This window comes from Pseudorca crassidens, chromosome 10 (assembly GCF_039906515.1).
Source record: "Pseudorca crassidens isolate mPseCra1 chromosome 10, mPseCra1.hap1, whole genome shotgun sequence".
Taxonomy (NCBI): domain Eukaryota; kingdom Metazoa; phylum Chordata; class Mammalia; order Artiodactyla; family Delphinidae; genus Pseudorca; species Pseudorca crassidens.
The window spans coordinates 41,551,625-41,572,490 of record NC_090305.1 but is presented as its reverse complement, the minus strand read 5'-3'; positions in this window follow the sequence as shown (position 1 = coordinate 41,572,490).

Genomic DNA, 20,866 nt, shown 5'->3' with positions numbered 1-20,866 from the left:
CTCATTAAATTTGTAGATTAATGTAGTGTTCATGTTACCTATTATTATCTAACAGACTACCACCAAAACTTAGTGGTTTAAAAACTTCTTATTATTTCTTATAGCATATTGATAAACTAAGCCCCTCAGGAAAATTTTCACTTGGGGTGTCTCAGAGGCTTGTAGTCAGATGAAGATGTCTTCCCTCACATGTCTGGTGCCTGAGTTAGGACAGCTAGAACAGCTGGGGGCTGGCCAAGCATCTCTCTTTCTCCAAGAGCCTTTCCACATGGCCGGTTGGGCTTCCTCACAGCATGGTAGGATCACAGGAGTCAGACTTCCTACATGGCTACTAAGGCTTCTCCCAACCCAAGAATTCCAAGAGACAGGCAAAAGCTTCCGGGCTTCTCATGACCAGGGTTCAGAAGTCACACAGTGTCACTTCTCCCATGTCCTATATATCAAAATAAGCTACAGGTATCGAAATGGAGGGGACTACACAAAAGTGTGACTAAGGGCTGTTTTTGAAGTCAAGCTTCCATATTTACGGAGAATGACAACATGAATGGGGTCTGTGGAGAAGAGTTTATTTATTTGGCTCATGTTCTTAAATAACTTTTAGGCAAAGAGAATTTTTCATTCATTTAGAAGTGCTAAGAAAGAACTTCTGTGATAGAAAATAGAAAATTAGAGAAGGGAAATGGTTAACCCTACATATAAATGATATGCTTCAATAACACTTTATGGTTCACACAATGCTTTCCTCCCCAATCTCAGCTGATTTTCGTTTCTACACGAGACAGTTTTATTGTTCTGGTTTCCCAGATGATGAGATTGAGGCTCAGATGGATTCTAAGTTGCTCAAGGCCACACAGTTCCTCTAAGGTCCACCTTGCCCGAGGCAGAAAAACTCAAGTGTCCACAGGAGCCAGGATGATAATCAAAATGAGTTAACTGGGACTGCCCTGGCAGTCCAGTGGTTGAGAATCTGCACTTCCACTGCAGAGGGCTCGGGTTCCACCCCTGGTCAGGGAACTGAGATCCCACATATCGATATCCGCATGCCATGCTGTGTGGCAAAAAAAAAAAAAAAAAAAAGTCAACTGGTCCAGTTGTATTCTTTTGAAAGAGACACATTTTGTCTGAAAATTAAGTGCATAAAATATTCTTTATTTCCATTAATCATTATCCTATCACTTCTTGTTAAACATGCCATTGTCTTCAGCTACCTTTGGTTTCCAACTACTGATAGAGATGGAGTTGCAAGAAACAGTTTACTCTCTTCTGAAGTTGACCATGAGAAGAACACACCCACACACATGGTCAGTGACAAATGAAGGCTCTGGCAGTTGGAGTCAAAAAGAGAGTAGAGAGACATTTGCAAACTGGAAAGGGAGCTTTCCAGCAAATCCAGCGAATGGTTGTCATGCAGCACTATGGGCCCAGTGTGCAGGTTTTTAATTTTCAGAGCTGTTAGAAGTCCATATTTCAAGTGAAGTAGTCTGAGGCTGAAACAGTGACAACAAATTCAATTCTTTTTAAAGACTGAATTGCCCACCAGCCCCTGAGTATGGAATGGAAGCAGCAGCCTGCTCCAGCCCACGAGCAGAAAGAGTCTTACAATTAGAGTTCCCAGCCTGAATTACTGCACAGGTGCTGACCCAAGTTCTCTGAATCTCTCTCTCCACAATATGAAAGCCTCCAACCAAGAGACAAAGGGGAAAACTTACATTGAAACAACGAACACCATGGAAACTGTCTTAGTCTGTTCAGACTGCTAGAACAGAATACCATAGACTGGGTGGCTTATAAACAACAGAAATTTATTTCTCACAGTTCTGGGAAGTCCAAGATCAAGGCACCAAGAGATTCAGTGTCTGGTGAGAACCCACTTCCTGGTTCATAGACAGCTGTCTTCTCACTAGAACCTCACACGATGGGGTCTTTTTTTATAAGGGCACTAATTCCATTCATGAGGACTCTACCCTCATGACCTAATCACCTTCCAAAGGCTCCACCTCCAAATACCATCACATTGGGGATTAGGATTTCAACATTTGAATTTTAGGGGGACACAAACATTCAGTCTGTAGCAGAATTACAGCTAAGGCGACAAGAGACCAATCTGTGAAGATTCTTCTACATTCCTAAGATCAAATAGGACCCAAACAGAGGTCACGATTACCTCTGAAGATAGACTCATAGGAAATGAACAGACAAGAAGAGAGTCAGCAGCCACACAGATATGAGGAATCACACTCAGTAAACTTCACACAATAGGACATCTGAAAGGCACCTTAAAATAAACGTTTCAAATGTCAAAGAGATGGTAGCAGGAAGAGAATCTCTAAGATAAGAACAGAACATTTTAAGAAAAGAACCTGAAAGTCTGAAAGGGAGTCGAATGGAATGGATTGAATTATAATGTACTGATTTGACCTGAATCGAATACTAAACTGACCAATTATTAACTAAGATTTGTTGTAAATATTGCCTAAGAAGAGAAAAAAAAATGAAGGGAAACAAATATGAATTTGCCTATCAAAAATTTTTTTTAATATTCTAAAGTTATTTAGAAAAATTATTTTAAAAAAATCATTCTAAACTTTTTGTCTCAACTTCTACAGTTATTCATTTGATAGTGATTTATATTAGAAGAGGGGCATCATTTTACCTGAGTAAACACAAGCTTAAGATAAGGAATGGCACAAAAGCTACTGATGAGAAAAGCATTGTGTGTACTTCTTCATAGATTAAAGGAACCTTGAAAACCAACACAAATTAAAGGTGTTTCTACTTGGTAAGGTAAGTAATAATGGATATGGACATATTACAGAGCTATAATTATCATGCCTCAAGTGCACGTAGAGTCAATTTTATATAAAATAAATAATATTATTACTTATAATAATATATGATTTTATATAATAATATAATAATTATAATAAATAATTTGACATAAAAATAGGAGGAGAAAAAGATAGCGATATAATGTAGCATTTAGAAATGTGTTTAGCTACAAATAACAGAAACTCAAAAACAGCAGCTTAAATACTAAGTTTGCCGCATGCAACAAGAAGTCTGGGGCAGGCCAAGGCTGCTACGCAGGCTCAACAGGCTTTTTCTGTTTTTTACTTGTCTTCATGCTGTCACCCCTTTGTTGCACTATGGCTGCTGTACCTCCAGGTATTACACCTGTATTCTAGACAAGGAGAAGAAGGAAAGGGGAAGTAGGAAGGGGCTGGAAAACAGTCAGGAAAACAAAAGCTTCCGCAGAAACCCTCCGCTTATATCTCATGGAACACTACAGGGTCCCATGGCTCCTGTAACTGCAACATAGATAGTCTAGTAAAGCAAGTAATTTTAGTTTGGCACACTGGATAAAATTAAGGCTCTTTTAGAAAGAGAGAGGGATGAGAATTGACATCAACAGTTAGAGGGTCAGCCCTGGCCTCATGATATTATGACTATGTTGATTATTAAACACTGAGAAAGTTATAGACTATTCTAAGAAATCTTAGTTTTGATAAACACCTATTCACATCAATTTTTGCTAAGTCCTTCCTACTTGCAGGCAAAAGGTGAACTAAAGTACTCCTAAAATTTCCTCTCATTTTGTTATTATAAACAGATCCGTCTTTCTTTATCCACAATTGCAAAATGTAAAAACAAGACAAACAACTAAAAACTATGAAAACAGGAAAAAAAAATGTAGCCAATTCTGTGGCAGAAACTTTATCTGACCTGAGGTGAAGATATTTAGAGCCTTTATTTATATGAATTAGTGTGACTGTTTATTTCATATATTGCAGAAATATTAATGTTTGATTAAGGGGTGCTGCCCCAGACCCTGCTTGGAATATTACATAATAAACAGTATCATCTAAGTTTGAAAAGTTCTGAGTTCCTAACACCTCTATTCAGTGGTTTGAATTGGGGATTGTGGAACCATACTTAGAAAGATGACCTCAATATAAATACACAGCTTGTCAGGGGAATGGCATAAATAACTTTAAATTAAGGCAGGCAGAAATGAAAAAAAAAAAAATCCTGAAATTTTGAGAAACTGGAATAAGGTCAAATTAATATGTTGCTTAAATTTGAGTAATTTGAACCATTTATATAGTCACTTAGGATGAAGGCATCAAGAATTACATATTTCTAAAACTCTAAATATTACGTACATTACGTACATCTAAACATTACGTACAAGTCCTAGGACTAGTCTCAGGAATATCACTGACAAGTATGACTCATTGTTAATATTTGCCTCCCTACATGACCACAGGATTCACAAGGGTAAAAGGTAAAGCAACTGCACAAGAAGTCTTCGCTCTTGTTTGTTACGCTGAGATTATCCTCCACCTGAAAATGCTTAAGCAGATGCTTCCTAGCAATGCAATACAATTGACATCTAATCATTCCCAACGAATACTTTAAGTGCTTATCAAACTTCTGCTAAAACACATTTATTGACATGATAACTGACAGCCAAACTAGTCAGTGTTTTACCTTGTTCAATATCCATATTATATTGTACAAGCGCTATATTATACAAGTATTATATAAATACTATTGTAAGGTAAAGAATACAATGAATTAACCTCGCTTGAGCTCTTTGCAGGGCTGCTGAGGCAGAGCTGGGTACCAGGTAAGTGACTAGGCCAGGCGACCACCACAATCATGCTTCTCCAATTTTAATGAGCACACAGATGGGGGAGGGGCGGGGGCAGTGTTACAACATGCATTCTGATTTAGTAGGCCTGGGGTTGGGCCTGAGATTCTGCATTTCTCCCAGACCTCCAGGTGACACAGCTACTGAATTGTGCACCACATTTTCAATAACAAGGCCCTAAAGCTTCTTCCAACCCTGGGTTATCATAATCCTCTAAACAAGGATTCCTATACTCCACCTGTGAACTGTACTATGGAAACATAGGGTGATAATAATAATAGTTGACTACTGTTAGTTGCTTTGGAGGAAAACATGCATCTCAGAATCTACAAAGTCTTAGGGGAACTCCATGTGATTTAGAAATCAAGCCAGCTTGCCAAGAGTATAATGAAAAACATCACTGAGATGGGGGCGAAAATCTCCGAAGACTAGAAGCCTTTGCTCTGACATGCACCCTGAATATGGCTGTCCCTGTGCCAAGGTCTTACTCAAAGGTAATTAAGCCCAACCTTGAGAAAACATGTGTTCTTACGAGTCTCTGGAATTCCCAGCCTCCAGTGAAGTTAGGCAATTCTGGAGGACCCAGTTAACTTCTTAGGTCTATTACTTGCGAGGAACATTTAAGACCCCATAAAGAAACAAGATGTCAGCTAGATAATAGGCCATAATAGAAGTCGAGCAGAGTGGAGAAGTCCATAATAACTAAGGACTGAAAGGAATTCAGAGTGAATAATTTCTACAGGGCTCTTATACTGGATTTCAACTGGTCTCCTTGTCTCCATAATCTTTTCATACCAATTTCTGTTTCTTAACCACAGTCATCCTCTCCAAAGAGAATTTTTTACGTGCTGCTCTGTTGCAAAGTCTAAGGCTCAGAGAGATAAGGAAATGCTCAGTCTTTTGAGTGTACAATTCCATAGGTTTTCATGAAAGCATATGGTTGCATAACCACAACCACAAGCAAGATACCGAATGCTACCATCATCCCCAAAATACAAGTCCTATTAAAATCATTCTTCTTTTACTGGAAATTGGTGGCCAATTCAGAGCACTATCAAAATTTATTACAAATGACACTTTCATGCTCACTTTCTGGTTTACCAGTTTATGAAACGTCTAGCATTTCCGGGTTTGTCTTCATATTTCAAAAGAGATTCTTTAGTTAACTCTGAATTTGATGATTGTTCTAATAATGTCGATATTTAGAGACTTGATTGCTTTCAATGGTTGAAAAGCTGTTTTCTAGCCAAACTTGTAACAAGTATAATTTAATCCATTTCTGCATGCATTCTTTCTTCTTTTCCTAAACACTGTACCATTTGGCTTTTTAGATGCCATATTTCTGAAAATTAATTTTTAGTATAAATTATAGTATATTTTTATTTTTTATAGTATATTTTTAATCAATACAAGGTTTGAATCAAGTAAATATAATGTACAGTGAATTAGAATTAATTTATATGAATTAGCTTAATTCATATAAATTATAATATTTAAAAATCAAATAGATGTACATAAAAGTTTGTATCAATAATATTAAAAAACCCCTTGTGCACTATTGTTGGAAATGTAAAATGATGCAGCTGCTATAGAAAACAGTATGGCAGTTCCTCAAAAAATCAAAAATAGAATTATCACCCAGTAATTCCACTTCTGGGAATATACCTCAAAGAACTGAAAGCAGTGTCTCAAAGAGATGTTTGTACAACCACATTCATAGCACCATTATTCACAATAGCCAAAAGGTGGAAGCAACCCAAGCATCGTCCAATCAATGGATGAATGGATAAACAAAATGTGATATACACATACAGTAGGATATAATTCAGCCTTTAAAAGGAAGCAAATTCTGACACATACTACAACATGGATGAACCTTGGGGACATTATGCTAAGCAAAATAAGCCAGTCACAAAAGAACATATATTGTATGATTCCTCTTATATGTGGTACCTCAAGTAGTCAAATTCACAGGGACAGAGAGTAGCATGATGGTTACCAGAGGCTGGGAGAAGGGGGAATAGAATACTTCATGTTCCTTTCCAGGCTCACAGAGGGGGAAAACCTTTCTCCATCTTTATCTGTTATTGTTTTGAAATCAGAGCTTCCAAGGAAAACAGTATCTCCTTAACACAGAAGCTGGCACAAAGCTTTGTCCAGGGTTGAAAGTGTGCACTAATGAATAGTTTTCAAATAATTTGTAAACCAGAGAGGTGAGCCTGCTTCTGCCCTGGGGTAGTCACATGGGTGAACATTTTTGGCAAACACAGGGCAAGAAAGCAGGCATTGTCCTGGGATTAGGATGGAACCCAAATTTTGTGTCTCAGTCAAGGCTGAGAGCTTTGTTATATAAAACTGGGGAGACAGGGAGGAGACAGTGGGTCGACCTGGGTGAGTTCAGGGTCTTCTGGGAGGCAAGAAACTGAAGTTTTAACCATCCCCAGTTCCCTGATATGTGAAGATAGGAAGCTGTCAAGGTGGACCAGGATGCCTCTGAAATTAAATTAACTCTAGGCTAGCAGAGGTCCGAACAGGTGAGCTGAGCCTGCCCCAGAGTCAACAGGGGAAGGCTACATCAAACACTGGTCCTGTGCTGATCATTTTGTAATGATATAGAAATATTGAATCACTATGTTGTGTACTATGTTGTTTATCAATTATACTTCAAAAACGAACAAACAAACTGGTAGAAAAAGGGATCAGATTTGTGGTTACCGGAGGTGGGGTGGGTAATATGGGGGAAGCTGGATTGGATGAAGGTGTTTAAAAGTTACAAACTTTCAGTTATAAGTATGTACTAGGGATGCAATGTACCACACAATAAACATAATTAACACTGCTGTATGTTGTATATGAAAATTACAAGAGTAAATCTTAAGAGTTCTCATCACAAGGGGAAAACCTTTTCTTCTTTTTCTTTCATTTTATATCTATATGAGATTACAGACACTCACTAAACTTACTGTGGTCATCATTTCACAATGTATGTAAGTCAAATCTTGTACACCTTGAACTTATACAGTGCTGTGTGTCAATTACATCTCAATAAAACTGGAAGGGAAAAAAAAGCAGCCATTGCTAATGATATAAAAAAGAAGAAACTCATGACTGCTGAAATGAAATTGGGTGCTATGTCCACATTATCTTGGAAACTTAACAGTGGGATCCTAGGGTTCAATACCCTCTTGCCTTAGCATAGAAACAGATCTAAAAAATTACATCCATTAGAATATACCAAATGTAACTGGGAACTTACAATTCACGGTTACTTTTGTATTTTTGTTTATATTGTAAAGCAATTTTTACTGAAAGATGCCATACATATAGAAAAGGGCACACATTATAATTACATAGTTAGATGAATTTTTACAAAATGATCACACCCACATAGGCACCACCCAGATCAAGACAGACCAGCACCGCGAAGTCCTCTTTGAGCTCCCTCCTTGCTATGAATGTTTGCAAAGGTAACCACTATCTTGATCTTAAGTCATCTGAGATTGATTTTGTCTGTATATCTATTTAATAAAATGGAACCATACAGAACAAAAACAAACAATGTAGGTCCTGCAGTTGCTGGAATGCCTCCTGGCCAGGCAGCAGGACCTGGTGCTTTTGATCCAAGAAACAGGTGCTGAGAGTGGAGTTGTGAGAGGAGTGGTGGATGCACCTCCATGGAGGCCCAGAACTCCGGGAGGGGAGGGGAGGAGATGGGATGGGATGGGATGGGATGGGATGGGATTGGCCACCCACCCTCAATGAACTGACTGCCAAGAGTTGCCCAGGAGGCACCATTTCAGAGTGGACCACCGTCACCTGAAGATTAGGGACGATTTGGTTTTTTCTGTAACAGTGTGTGCATGGTGGGGAGAGTGGCAACAGCTGATACATCACTTGGGAAAGTTAGACAAAGGCGCTTTTCAGACTTTAGAAGTAACCATGGTGTTTGGGAGTTTTATTTCAACAACTCATAGAAAGGAACCTGAAAGGGGGACTATTAGACTTCTTGTTAATCTGGCAGCTGGGGTTCTGGAGCTGTCTTCAACTCAATATGAAAATCTAAAAGAATGTGACTAATTAAGTCCATGAGGCAGATAAATCCAGCTACACATATAACATAACCCTTATCCAAAAACAGTATTTGAAGCAATATCAGAGGCATTATAATTTAGTGATTAAAGGCATAGACTTTGAAGCCAGACAGGCTGAGACCACGTTCTAGTTCTGCCACTTCTTTGCGAGGTAATCTCGGTTATTCTGATGGGCAGATCATTTTCCATCCTTTTAAGCTCAATTTATACAATAGCTTGGTGTGGTTGATTAAAGAAATGGTGTTTGGAAACAGAAAATCTGAGTTCAAGTTCTTGTTGTGCCAATTAAGAGTGTGTCTTTGGCAAGTCATTTAACGTCTTATATCCTCAGTGTTATTCCTTGTAAAATGGGATAATAAAACCCTATCTTTCAGGTTTGTAGGGAAGGTGAAATGTGGCGATGTCTCTGTGAGAGCTTTCTGAACTATTCAGGGGTGAGCCTGGTTACCCTGTGTGGCTGATGTGGTCCACAATCCACCACTGCATCCCCCTGGCGCTTTCACCTACGTGCTCAAGCCTGCTCACTACCCGAGGGCTTTGTTCTGGTCCTGGGAGAGTGACCAGCAGCGTGTGAGGCAAGCCATGGTGCTGGGAGCAGCCCTGAGCCAGCGGTGGGCAGAGTTTGGTGGATAAATACCCCCCCTTGCAGGGCTGCCAAAGAAGTGGAGTCCACATTAGAACAAGATGACAAGAAGCTATTTAGAGTCTAAGCTGGTATTATGTGTTGTGATAATGGATCATTAATTCCAGGGGGGCATCACGGAAGGGTTTTAGAAGTTGGGGGAGGGAGAGGAGGTGGGATAGAGGAAGGGGAAATAGAGGGAATACACAGAACCCTGTGCAGTTCTCAGAGCTTCCTCCTCTCCTGTCACCTCCCCCTCTCACTCCACCCCCCACCATGCTGATGCCTCCACTCCAGCTGCCCTCCCTGCAGCGGGCCTTCGCCAGGGTTGTTCCCCCTGCCTGGAATGCTTTACCCTCAGAGAGCCACTCGGTTGATTTCCTTACTTGCTTCAAGTCCTTGCTCAGATCTCTCCTACTCAAGGAGACCTAACTACCCTGGCCACCTTATCTAGGCCGTATCAAGTCCTGACCACACACCTACCCTCACACTCTTGATCCCGTTCTAATTTTTCTTTTTTTTCCATAACACTTAATCACCTCTGACTTCCTACACAGTTACTTATTTACTGTGGGTATTGTGTGTCTCTCCTTCCTAAAATGTAAGCTCTATAAGGACAAGCACCTTTGTGTCATCCACTGATGTAGCCCAAGCACCTAGAACGGTACCCAGCCAGTGGTGAGCGCTCAATGAACATTCGCTTAAAAAATGAATGAATGGATGAATGAATGCCAACATTCATAAGCCCACAGGAACAATCAATGTGACACTCCACGCCTTCACTGTAACTTAGTGCCCTGTGCTTCCAAGGAGAAAGAAAAGGCTTCATTTTCTCTGTTTCCTGTCCCCCACTTCCTACACATTCCCCACTCTCCTAGTCCCAGTCTTGTCTTTTTTTGGGTCTAGCAACCAGAGGCCTCTGCCTTGTGAAAGTAGTCATTTTCTTCTCAGTTTGATTTCAAATGTTAGTGCTTTTGCTTGCCTGTGAAGCCGATGGGAACAGTTTATTTAATAACTGGACTGTCTCCCTTCCCTTTTTTTGGACACAGTAGATGCCATGAACCATATTTTGCTCTTGGTTGTTTTTGTCAAAGAGAAGGTAGGATCTGCTCTGTGATCAGCATTAGGTCTGGACCCTGCCCTTAAATTGTCAACATTGTGTTTACTTGATATATTTATAGTGTCTGGAAACATTTGCTTTAGTTCCAACAGTCAAGTTTAAGAGATAAGGATCTGAAGAAGAGAAAAGGATGGGATGGAAATCAGCCCATGTGTCAAATGCTGGGAAAGGACAGAGCTACAGGCTGGAGAGTAACAGAATCTTACTCTACAGTGAAATCAGTAGTAAAATATATATATATATATATATATATATATATATATATACCAAAGCATTTAAATAATTCTAATATGTAAGCTGAGAACTAAAAGTTGTACTTAAATTCAAAGAGTAGCATTTAAAATTCTGATGCACCCTGGTGAGTGTTGCAGGGCTGAGTTTAGGATTTGATTAACTAAAAACTAACTAGCTCCATTTGCTGAAACCTAAAATCATAAGCAATTAAGTGTATGAAGAACACAGAAAATACACAGAGAAAATTCCTCAGGAATGCTCACTTTCAGTCTTTTTTTTTTTTTTTATCATCCACCATAATTTTTTTTCACACTTTTTAAAATTGTGGTATATAATTGACATAGAGCAGTATATTAGTTTCAGGGGTACAATACAATGATTCAAGATCTGTATATATTGCAAAATGATCACTACCTAGTTAATATCCATCACCATACACCATTACAAAAATTTTTTTCTTGTGATGAAAATTTTTAAGATCTCTTAGCAGCTTTCAAATATATAATACAGTATTATTAACTATAGTCACTATGCTGTTCATTACATCTCCAGGACTTATTTATAACTGGAAGTCTGTACCTTCTGACCCCCTTCATCCATTTCAAACCCCCCCTCCCCAGTAACCACCAACCTGTTCTCTGCATCTATGAGCTTGGTTGTTTTTTGGGTTTTTGGTTTTTTTAGATTACACATATAAGTGGGATTGTACGGTATTTGTCTTTCTCTTTCTGACTTATTTCAATTAGCATAATATCCTCAAGGTCCATCCATGTTGTGGCACTTTCAGTCTGAAAGATAATAATCTGATGTAGTGAGAACACTGGCTGAGAGGACTCCACGGCACACCAGGAAGTCACTGGCTGACTGTGTCAGCTGGTAACAATATGGACAGACTGCACAGCTAACAGAAGAGTCACCACGTTTTGCCCTTCAGACCCAATAAACACTTAAGTATAGAACAGTTCAACATAAATATTCTGTTTCCCCATCCATTCATCCATCCATCCATTCAGTAGATATCCAACACTTTGGATATCTACTGAAGGGCCAGGCAAATGAGCTTAAAATTATTGAAAAAGAAAAAAGAAAGAAGCAGTCCCTGGTGCCAGGAGTTCCCAGCAAAGTAAGAAAGATTAGTTGGAGAAAGTTTCAGGAAATGCAGCCCACGCTGAGAATGACTGGCTTGTCTGCAATGCACGGGCTGAAGTGAATGCAGGAATGAACACATCAGTATTTCTTCAATGTTCTTGCTTTGTCACATCTATTTATTTACAGGGTTTCATATTTATCTTAATCAAATTACTTTTTTTTTGGTGCTGGTTTTAAAATGTATCATTGGCAGAGTGAAAGAGGGTATGTCTTTTTTTTCTTTATATTTTACTTTTTTTTTTTTTTTTGGCCGTGCCGTGCAGCATGCAGCATCTTAGTTCCCCGACCAGGGATCGAACCCATGCCCCGTGCATTGGGAGTGCAGAGGAAGTCCACTGGACCGCCAGGGAAGTCCCTGTATTTTACTTTCTTTAATCCCCTCCATGAATAAATTCAGAGTCCAACCTTAGCTCTGAATTGCAACAATACCAAAATAGTCAAGAAACCAGTCCATTAATTAAATGCCTACTTCATAGATAAGAAAACTTATGTTTGGAAGCTTGCACAATGTCATCCACTGATACCTGTGGCAAGAATTTTTTTTACCTTTTTATTCCTACTTAATCTAGAAAAATTTATGGGAATTTTCATAATGCTGCATTATTCTGGAAATGGGTGATATATTAAACCATTAAAAATGACAGTCTGTACCCTATAGGGTACACAGTCAGCTCCAGCAAGAAACTTGTGGGAACATGTAAAAAAGATCGAGGTGACAAGTGCAGAGCCTGATAGAAAAGTCTAGTTTAAGATGCAAGAAAGTCAGCCGGCAGCATTTGACCTGGTAATTTATGCTTAAAAAGATACTAGGTGCTTTTCTACTATAGACTCTAAAACAAGTAAGGAAAGGGTTATTACAATGCTTCATCCAAGACTTCCTTCTTTTTCTTTCCTTCCAGTTTCGTTAGATAGAATTGACATACAGCACTGTCTAAGCTTAAGGTGTACAGAATAATGATTTGACTCACATACATCATGAAATGATTAGCACAATAAGTTTAGTGAACATCCATCATCTCATATAGATACAAAATCAAAGAAATAAAAAAACTTTACTCTCTTAACAACTTTCATATACAAGATACAGCAGTGTTAATTATATTTATCATGTTGCACATTACATCCCTAGAACTTATTTATCCTGTAACTGGGATTTTGTGCCTTTTGACTGCCTTCCTTCAATTCCCCCTTTCCCTACCCCCACCTTTGGTAACCACATATCTGATCTCTTTTTCTGTGAGTTTGTTTGCTTGTTTTTGAAGTATAATCGACCTATGACACTATGCTAGTTCCTGTTACACAACACAGTGATTCGATATTTCTATATATTTCAAAACAATCACCACAATAAGGCTACTTACCATACAAAGATATTACATAATGATTGACTATATTCCCCACATTGTACATTTCATACCTGTGACTCAGCTATTTTGTTACTGAAAGGTGGTACCTCTTAATCTCCCTCACCTGTTTCTCTCCTCCTCCAACCCCAACAGTTCCTTCTTATTTGGAGTTAGTCTGTCTGGAAATTCCTGGACAATGGGAACTTTATTGTATCACTACTTTTGAAATGGGTGAATGAGCAAACTCACGGAGAATTTGCAATAAGATCTAAGTCCTTATAATGACCGACCCTATGGTCCTTGATGCATGGCTCCGTCTTTCCTAGTGCCCCCCCACCCCACCCGGGCCAATGACTGACCTCTAGCCATGCTGCTGTTCTTCCTATTTCTGGGCTGCATTAAGCACTAGCCCACCTGGGGCTGGGAGCCTTCCCACATGCTGATTCTCCCAAATGCTGGTTCTCAATCTCAGTACTACTGCCTGAAAATTGGGGACCTGAAAATTCTTTGCTGTGAGAGGTTGTCTTTTGCACTGTAGGAAGTTTAGCAGCATCTCTGGCCTCTACCCCCTAGATGCCAGCAACGCCACCAACCCCCCTCCTACACCTTGCCCAGCTGTGACAACCAAAATATCTCTAGACACGGCCAAACGTCCCCTGGGGGCAACTGTACCCAACTGTACCCACTACTCTAGCTGGTTCCAGCTCACCCTTCAGGTTTCAACTTAAATGTCCCCTCCTCTAAGAGGCCCTCCCTCGTCCCTTAATCTAAAGTAAAACCCCTTATCAATCTCCCTTTCATACCATCCCAGTCCTTTCCTTGATAGACATTTGCACAATTTGTAATTACATACATATTATCTTATTTGCTTGTTTAATGCCTCTCTAACACCTGCTGTTGGAGGCTCAATGAGGGCCGTGACTGTGCATACTTCATTTGCTGTCATAAACTCAGCAGCTAGCACAGTGCCTGACATACACAAAAAAGATGTTCAGGTAAAATTGTCTAAGCACATTATACTAACATTTCAAAGGATTCTGAGGTCAGAGTTATTTTGTATCCAAAGTCCCTAGATAGACCCCAATCTTTGCAGGGGTAGGTATTTATATTCTAGGATGTATGATGAGTGACTGGCTTTTGATCCATTGCCCAGTTCTGCCACTTAGCTGCCCAAGTTGGGTTAATCACTTCACTTCATAGACTTACAGTTGTCTGCTCTGTAAAATAAGGCAGAGTTATAGTAAGGAGTAAGGATATTGTTTATAAGGTATCTGTCACATAGCAATTGCTCAATAAAATGGCACATGTCATCAAATATTCTTCTTAATATTGATAATGACAGTCCTGTCCATCCTGGGCCTTAGCAATCCAACCACACTCAGCTACTGCCATCCAGCCTCCAACCAACAAGCCCAGTTCCAACAGCCAGGCCAAGGCTACTAGAGACCCTGCAAATGAGCCGGGTGAGTAGTTCACTCTCCTGCCTGAGCCTGGTATGCAACATGCCCCACTGAGCCCGGAGCCCGACAAATGGCAATCTGTCTCTAACCCCAGGCATCTTTGTTCAGCCTGTGTAACCTGGCTTTTGCACAAATTTCTTGGTTTGCACATTATCTTCCTTTCCAGGACCAATGTTCCCCGAGACCCACCCATTTTTATTAGGGCTCAAACGCGCTCCTAGATATTTCTAGCCCCCTCTGTATGTCGATAACCATAGTCGATGCAACAACACAGACCAACCAGCACAACCCAAACCACAGCAACATCACCACTAGAAACTCCCCCGCTGCCCCCATCCAGTAATCACACCCAACGCTGGTCCTGCTATTGATGTGAGCCAGAAGTCCCCTCTGGAGAGTAGGAGATTAATAGCAGAAGCACTGCAAACTGGGACAGATTTGAGGAAAGGCATGTGGATTATCTGGAGAAGGAGGGATAGGGTTGGAAATTGCTGACTCACAGCCCCTCGCATCCACTCCCTGCTTTCTCCCCTCTCTCACCTGCTGCAAAGGTCCCAGGGGATCCGTTAGCCAACAGTTGATGAAGAATCTGTGGCAAAGTCTTCGAAACACATCCACAACCTTTAGAATAGTTCAGCATAGCCATAACTCTTCCTATATTTCTGAAAAGTCGAGTTCATTTCCGGATTGAGGTCAACGACCTGTGTGTGTCCTGACTTAGTGTTTCTGGCACAGCATTTCAGAAAACTCTTCCTTGTACTTAAATTCACTAGGTGGGGCTGACATAAGTCAGTAAAAAAGGTAAATCCTTTTCTGATTGAGCAACATGTAGTGCCAGTCAGAAGGAAGGCTGTTGACACATCTTCCTGGGCTAGAGAGCGAAGAAGAGCAACCATTACCCTTGGATTCCAGTTAGCTTTCTTTCCTCTATGGCTCCACAGCTTTCTTTCCTCTATGACCTCCTTTCTGTATAAGGTCAGATAGTAAATATTTTAAATTTTGCAGTCCACATATAGTCTCTGTTTCTTCTTCTTCTCCTCCTTCTTCTATTTTGTCTTACGTCCTTTAAAAATATAAAAACCATTCTTAGCTCCCAGGACACACAGAAATAGTCCCACAGGCCATAGTACACTGACCCTGCTCCAAACTAACAATGCACAAATTTCTGAGTAACAGCCTTCAGTGCGACAATTCAAGCCAAAGTCCATTCATTTTATCTGGGATAGTGTGCTCATTAAGGAAATTTTACCAGTGAGCACACTATCCCAGATAAAATGAATGGACTTTGGCTTGAATTGTCAGTTTGAAGGCCCACTTATGAAAACTCCTAAGTAATTGGTAATTTGTTGAGCTTATACTTAATATTTGTACATTTTACTATATGAAAGTTTTATCTCAATTTTTTTGTTTTAAAGCATTTTTAGTACTTTTTTATTTAAGCTCTATCTCATCTACGTTTTTATTTCCAGAACCATGCCCAGTTGAAAATAGGCACTCATTTATTGTGTTTTATGGAGAAAAGGAGAAGCAGGAGGCTGGATGGTGGTAGAGGGAGGAGGAGAGAAAGAGCATTATTGAATAACCCATGGCTAAAAACCAAGACAGCTCATAAATGAATGGCCAGATCTCTTGAAAATCACCTGTTACACAGGAAAAATGAAGCACCTATGGACATCTGGTTCTAATAAACAAGTAAAATTTCATAGTTGTTACATCTGTGGTTACAAGGGCTCATGCAAGTCCTCTGGGGCAGCATAACACATGGGTCCCCGACAGGTTTCTCAGGACTGTGACCCTGGAAGCTGTGACCAATTAGCCTATTAAGCCAGGAGAGAGTTCTAAAATTCAATTTGATACCATTTTAATACGCATAAGAGCTCTGTGAGATTCCATAAAATTTGAAGTGTTACAGAGTTGTATGTAAAAGACACTTTTATAAACCTTAAGATTCAAGGAAAGAGGGATGGTAGACTTCCCTGCAGAGAATATTAGATGTTTGAGGGTTAAGGGACCCATTGGCTCTGGAAATCAGAGTCTGGAAATCACAAAGGTGCAAGTATTGGGCTGGCCAAAAAGTTCGTTCAGGTTTTTCTGTAACATTTAAGTTTGTTGCATTTAGGTCTAACATGTCAGATTTATAACAATTACTCAAACACTTGGGAAGGTTTATTAGTCAAACAACATTTTAGAGATAAAGAACTGAAATATATTAAATATTTAAATGCAGTGTAAAATATCTGAAGATGTTTAATTAACAAATCCATAAATAGAACCAAATATTAGTCAAAGACCCTTACAAGTGATTGCAAAACTTTGGTTTACAAACAAAATAATATTTGTAAACTGAACTTTAAAGTTTAAGGAAAAACTATGATTTTGAATCTGTAACTATAATAAATTTATTATTAACTCTTAAAGCTTAACCAACCTCTGAATAGTCTTTTCTGCACTTAAAACAGCCCTTAAGTACACTGAGAAATTCACACCTAACACCTCCATTACCAGCCTTAATTCTTTCTACAGTTCCCCTTATGACATGATTTATACACGTCTCAGAATTTCAGTTACCTCTTCTGGACAGTCATTTATCACTGTGCCTATAGGCACTAATTGCAAAAATTCAAATTGATACTTATCAATTTGACATCCAAGAGGTGCTTAGTAATTTAAAATCAAGTAGTAATTTAAAACCAAGATATCCTGGTGCAATAACATAAGTTCTAAAATTGAGATAAAATGCAAAATAACTAAAATTTTGAGAAAACAGCTCAAATTAATCTGCTAATTTAGAGCTTCTTTGTGCCACAGAAATTTAGCCATCATACAAGTTGGGAATTTGACCAATCAGCATAATATACTGCCTTCTATAAGCATAGCCTGCTTATAGAATGCATATTGCTTTCTATAAGCATAGCCTGCCTCCAACTTCTGGAAGTTTAAATTTAGGGACCATTAGAAGAAACACCCCATCTAACATATTCTGACAAGAAGATATAGCAATAAAATAGAAACTAAATATATATTATATCTATAGGCAGTTTTGAGATCCTTTTTTCTAATCTGAAAATGTTTTTTATAATAGGAAAATAGTGCTGTTAGCTTTGAGTTATTTTCTAGTAATAATAGTTTTAAAAGGATAAAATAAGTACATAATGTTGCAATGGGTGTGAACATCTTCTGTAACTGTAGAAGAGCATGGTAGTCATAAAATCTTTTTTTTCCCCAAAACAAAATTAAAGTGTGTGAATGGAAGATGTCTCCAATAACAAAGAACAAGGACAGAGGGATAGCCCAATTAGCAGTAAAGAAAAAGTCTTTACACCATTTATGTATAAATTCGTTTTTCCTTACTATAATTCAGGGTTTCTTAGCTATCTAAGTCATAATTGTATATAATAAAATTTAGGAATAAAAAAGGAATAAAGAGAAACTTCTGCCTTTTGCCACCTTCACAGCAACCAGTATTAAACTTGTCTTCCTGACATAAACAACTATAAATGACAAATAAATAAGGCAATTATTTTCAGACATTGAACATGAGGCAGCACAGGACTCAGAACCTTGAGACAAGGGAAGTCCACAAAATGAGTGACACATTCACCCTGGTTCTTTCCCTAGAAAATCCTTCCAAATGATAGGGGCCAAGAAGTGGATCCCAAGCAGAGCATAGCAGTCGTCTGAGCAGAAGAGGCAGAGACTGAAGTTCAGGGCTGCTAAAGGTCTGAAATGTGTAGGGAATAATACCAGAGGGCAGAGAACCACAAAGATGAGTTCCTAAAAGTCTGCATGGGAGTTCCCAGAAGATCCTAGGCTGGGGACAGGGATGTACATATCAGGGCAAAACCCCACAAGGTCCCACAGAGAGAGGCTGCTGCTGGGCTGTGTGCTGAATGAAGGCACCAGAAAATAGCTCAGTGCTGGAAGGCTTTGGAGTTCTAGCCCTTGCCAGGCTCTTTGAGCACCTCCTGAGGCGACAGGAAGGCCATGTGATAGCAGGAAGTGTCACGCCCTCAAGTGTGGGGCATTTTTTAGAGCAGAGGTTAGCAAAACTTTTTACAAGCCTGGACAGTAAATACTTCAGGCTTATAAGTCATATGATCTCTTTCCCAACCTTTCAATACTGTCAATGTAGCATGAAAACAGCCACAGACAATATGCAAATAATGAGCATTGTTGTGTTCCTATAAAGCTTTATTTATAGACACAAAGATGACCTAAGTGTTAGAACTGGCAGACAAGGACATAAAAGTAGCCATTATAAATGTGTTTAAAGACTTAACAGAAAAGATAAACACAGTAAACAGGTAGGAAATGTCAGCATAGAAATGGAAATGATAAAAAATAACCAAATGGAAATTCTATAACTGAAAATTACATTACCTGAAATAAAATACTCATGAGATAGGTTTAACAAGCAGGCTAGAGACTGCATAAGAAAAAGTCAGTGAGTTTGAAGACAAATCAAAATAAATCATCCAATTTGAGGAACAAGAGAAAAAATGTTAATGGGGCAATACCGGTGATCTAACATATGTGTAATGGAAGTATCAGAATGAAAAGAGAAAGTGAACAGAGAAGGAAAAAAATATTTGAGAGAAAGATGGATGAAATATTTTCAAATTTAGATTTTTAAAAAGTCAATTTATAAATCCAAGAAGCTCAGTGAAACCCATGCAGGATAAACACAAAGAAAAATACACCAAGACATACTATCATCAACATGCAGAAAGATCAAAAAAATGAGGAGAAAAGTCTTAACTGAAGCAAGAGAAAAAGATGCATTACATTCAGGGAACTATAATACAAACTCAAAATAACTTCTCATCCAAAACAATGGTGACAAGAAGTCAGAAAATGAACCATTAAAGAGCTGCAAGGAAAAAAAAAAAAACCCACCACCATCAACTCAAATTTCTAAATCCAGCAAAATTATCATTGAAAAGGGGGAGAGGGCATAAAATAAAAACATTTTCTGATCAATGAAAACTGAAAGAATTTGTTGTCAGCAGACCTACACTGTAAGAAATGCTAAAGAAACTCTTCAGACTAAAAGAAAAATGAAACCAAGTGGGATCTCAGATTTATAGGAGGGAATGAAGAGCGTGGAAAATAGTAAATATGTAAATATATTAGAAGCCTATTTTTTTTCTTAGTTTCTTTAATAGACAAATGTTTAAAGCAAAAGTAGTACTGCTGTAGTATATGGGGTTTATAAAATCCAAAGAAGTAAAATACGTTACAGCATTAGCACAAAGATGGAGTAAAAGAAATTATACTATTGTAAATTTCTTCCATTTTACATGAAGTGCTACAATATTAATTTAAAATGGACTGTAATTTTTCAAAAAAAGAAGAAATTTTTTAAAATAATGTTAAAATATTCAATTAAACAAAAAGTGGGAAAGTAGAACCGCAGGCAAATTCATTTCACCTGACTTCACTAATCAAGGTTGTTTTAAGACTTGCATGTCCTCCAAGCTGCACGATACCCAAACAATAAGATGTTTGCCTGAGTTGTTTTCCAGGAACTTGGAGTCATCTGTGTCAAGTTCTAACTTAGCTGGTTAGGACTGGATGTAACCACTGACCCTCCAACTGGGCATGTGTATGTCCTCTTGGTGACATTTAACCATCAGTGGGCCAAAAACTCCACCCTCAGATTGTGCTAAGCACCTCCATTTTTGAACATGCAGAGGCCTGTAGCTTAGTACACCTGCGCAGAACAACGATTACCATATCTTTTTCCAGTAACCTTTCTCTACATTCCCCATGCTCCCTAAGCCTCAGACTGCCCTGCTTCTTTATTCTTTATTCCATAAATACCTTGACCCCTTGCCTTCAGGGAGGTGGGTCTGAAACTTGTTCTCCCATCTCCTTGCTTGGCTGCCTTGCAAATAAACCCTCTCTCCTGCAAATCTCAGCATCCCAGCATTTTGGTTTGTTGTGCATCAACCTGGTTTGGTAGCAAAAGGAGTAACAGAGTAACAAAAACCACATGACAAACAGAAAACAATACAAATTGATAGACCTTAATCCAACCATAACAACAACTACACAAAATGTCAATGGACTATATTCCCCAATTAAAGGGCAGACCGTCAGGCTGAATTTAAAATGCAAGACTGAATAATACGCTGTCTGTAAAAGAGGCAATTTGAATACAAAGACATAAACACATTGAGGGAAAAAG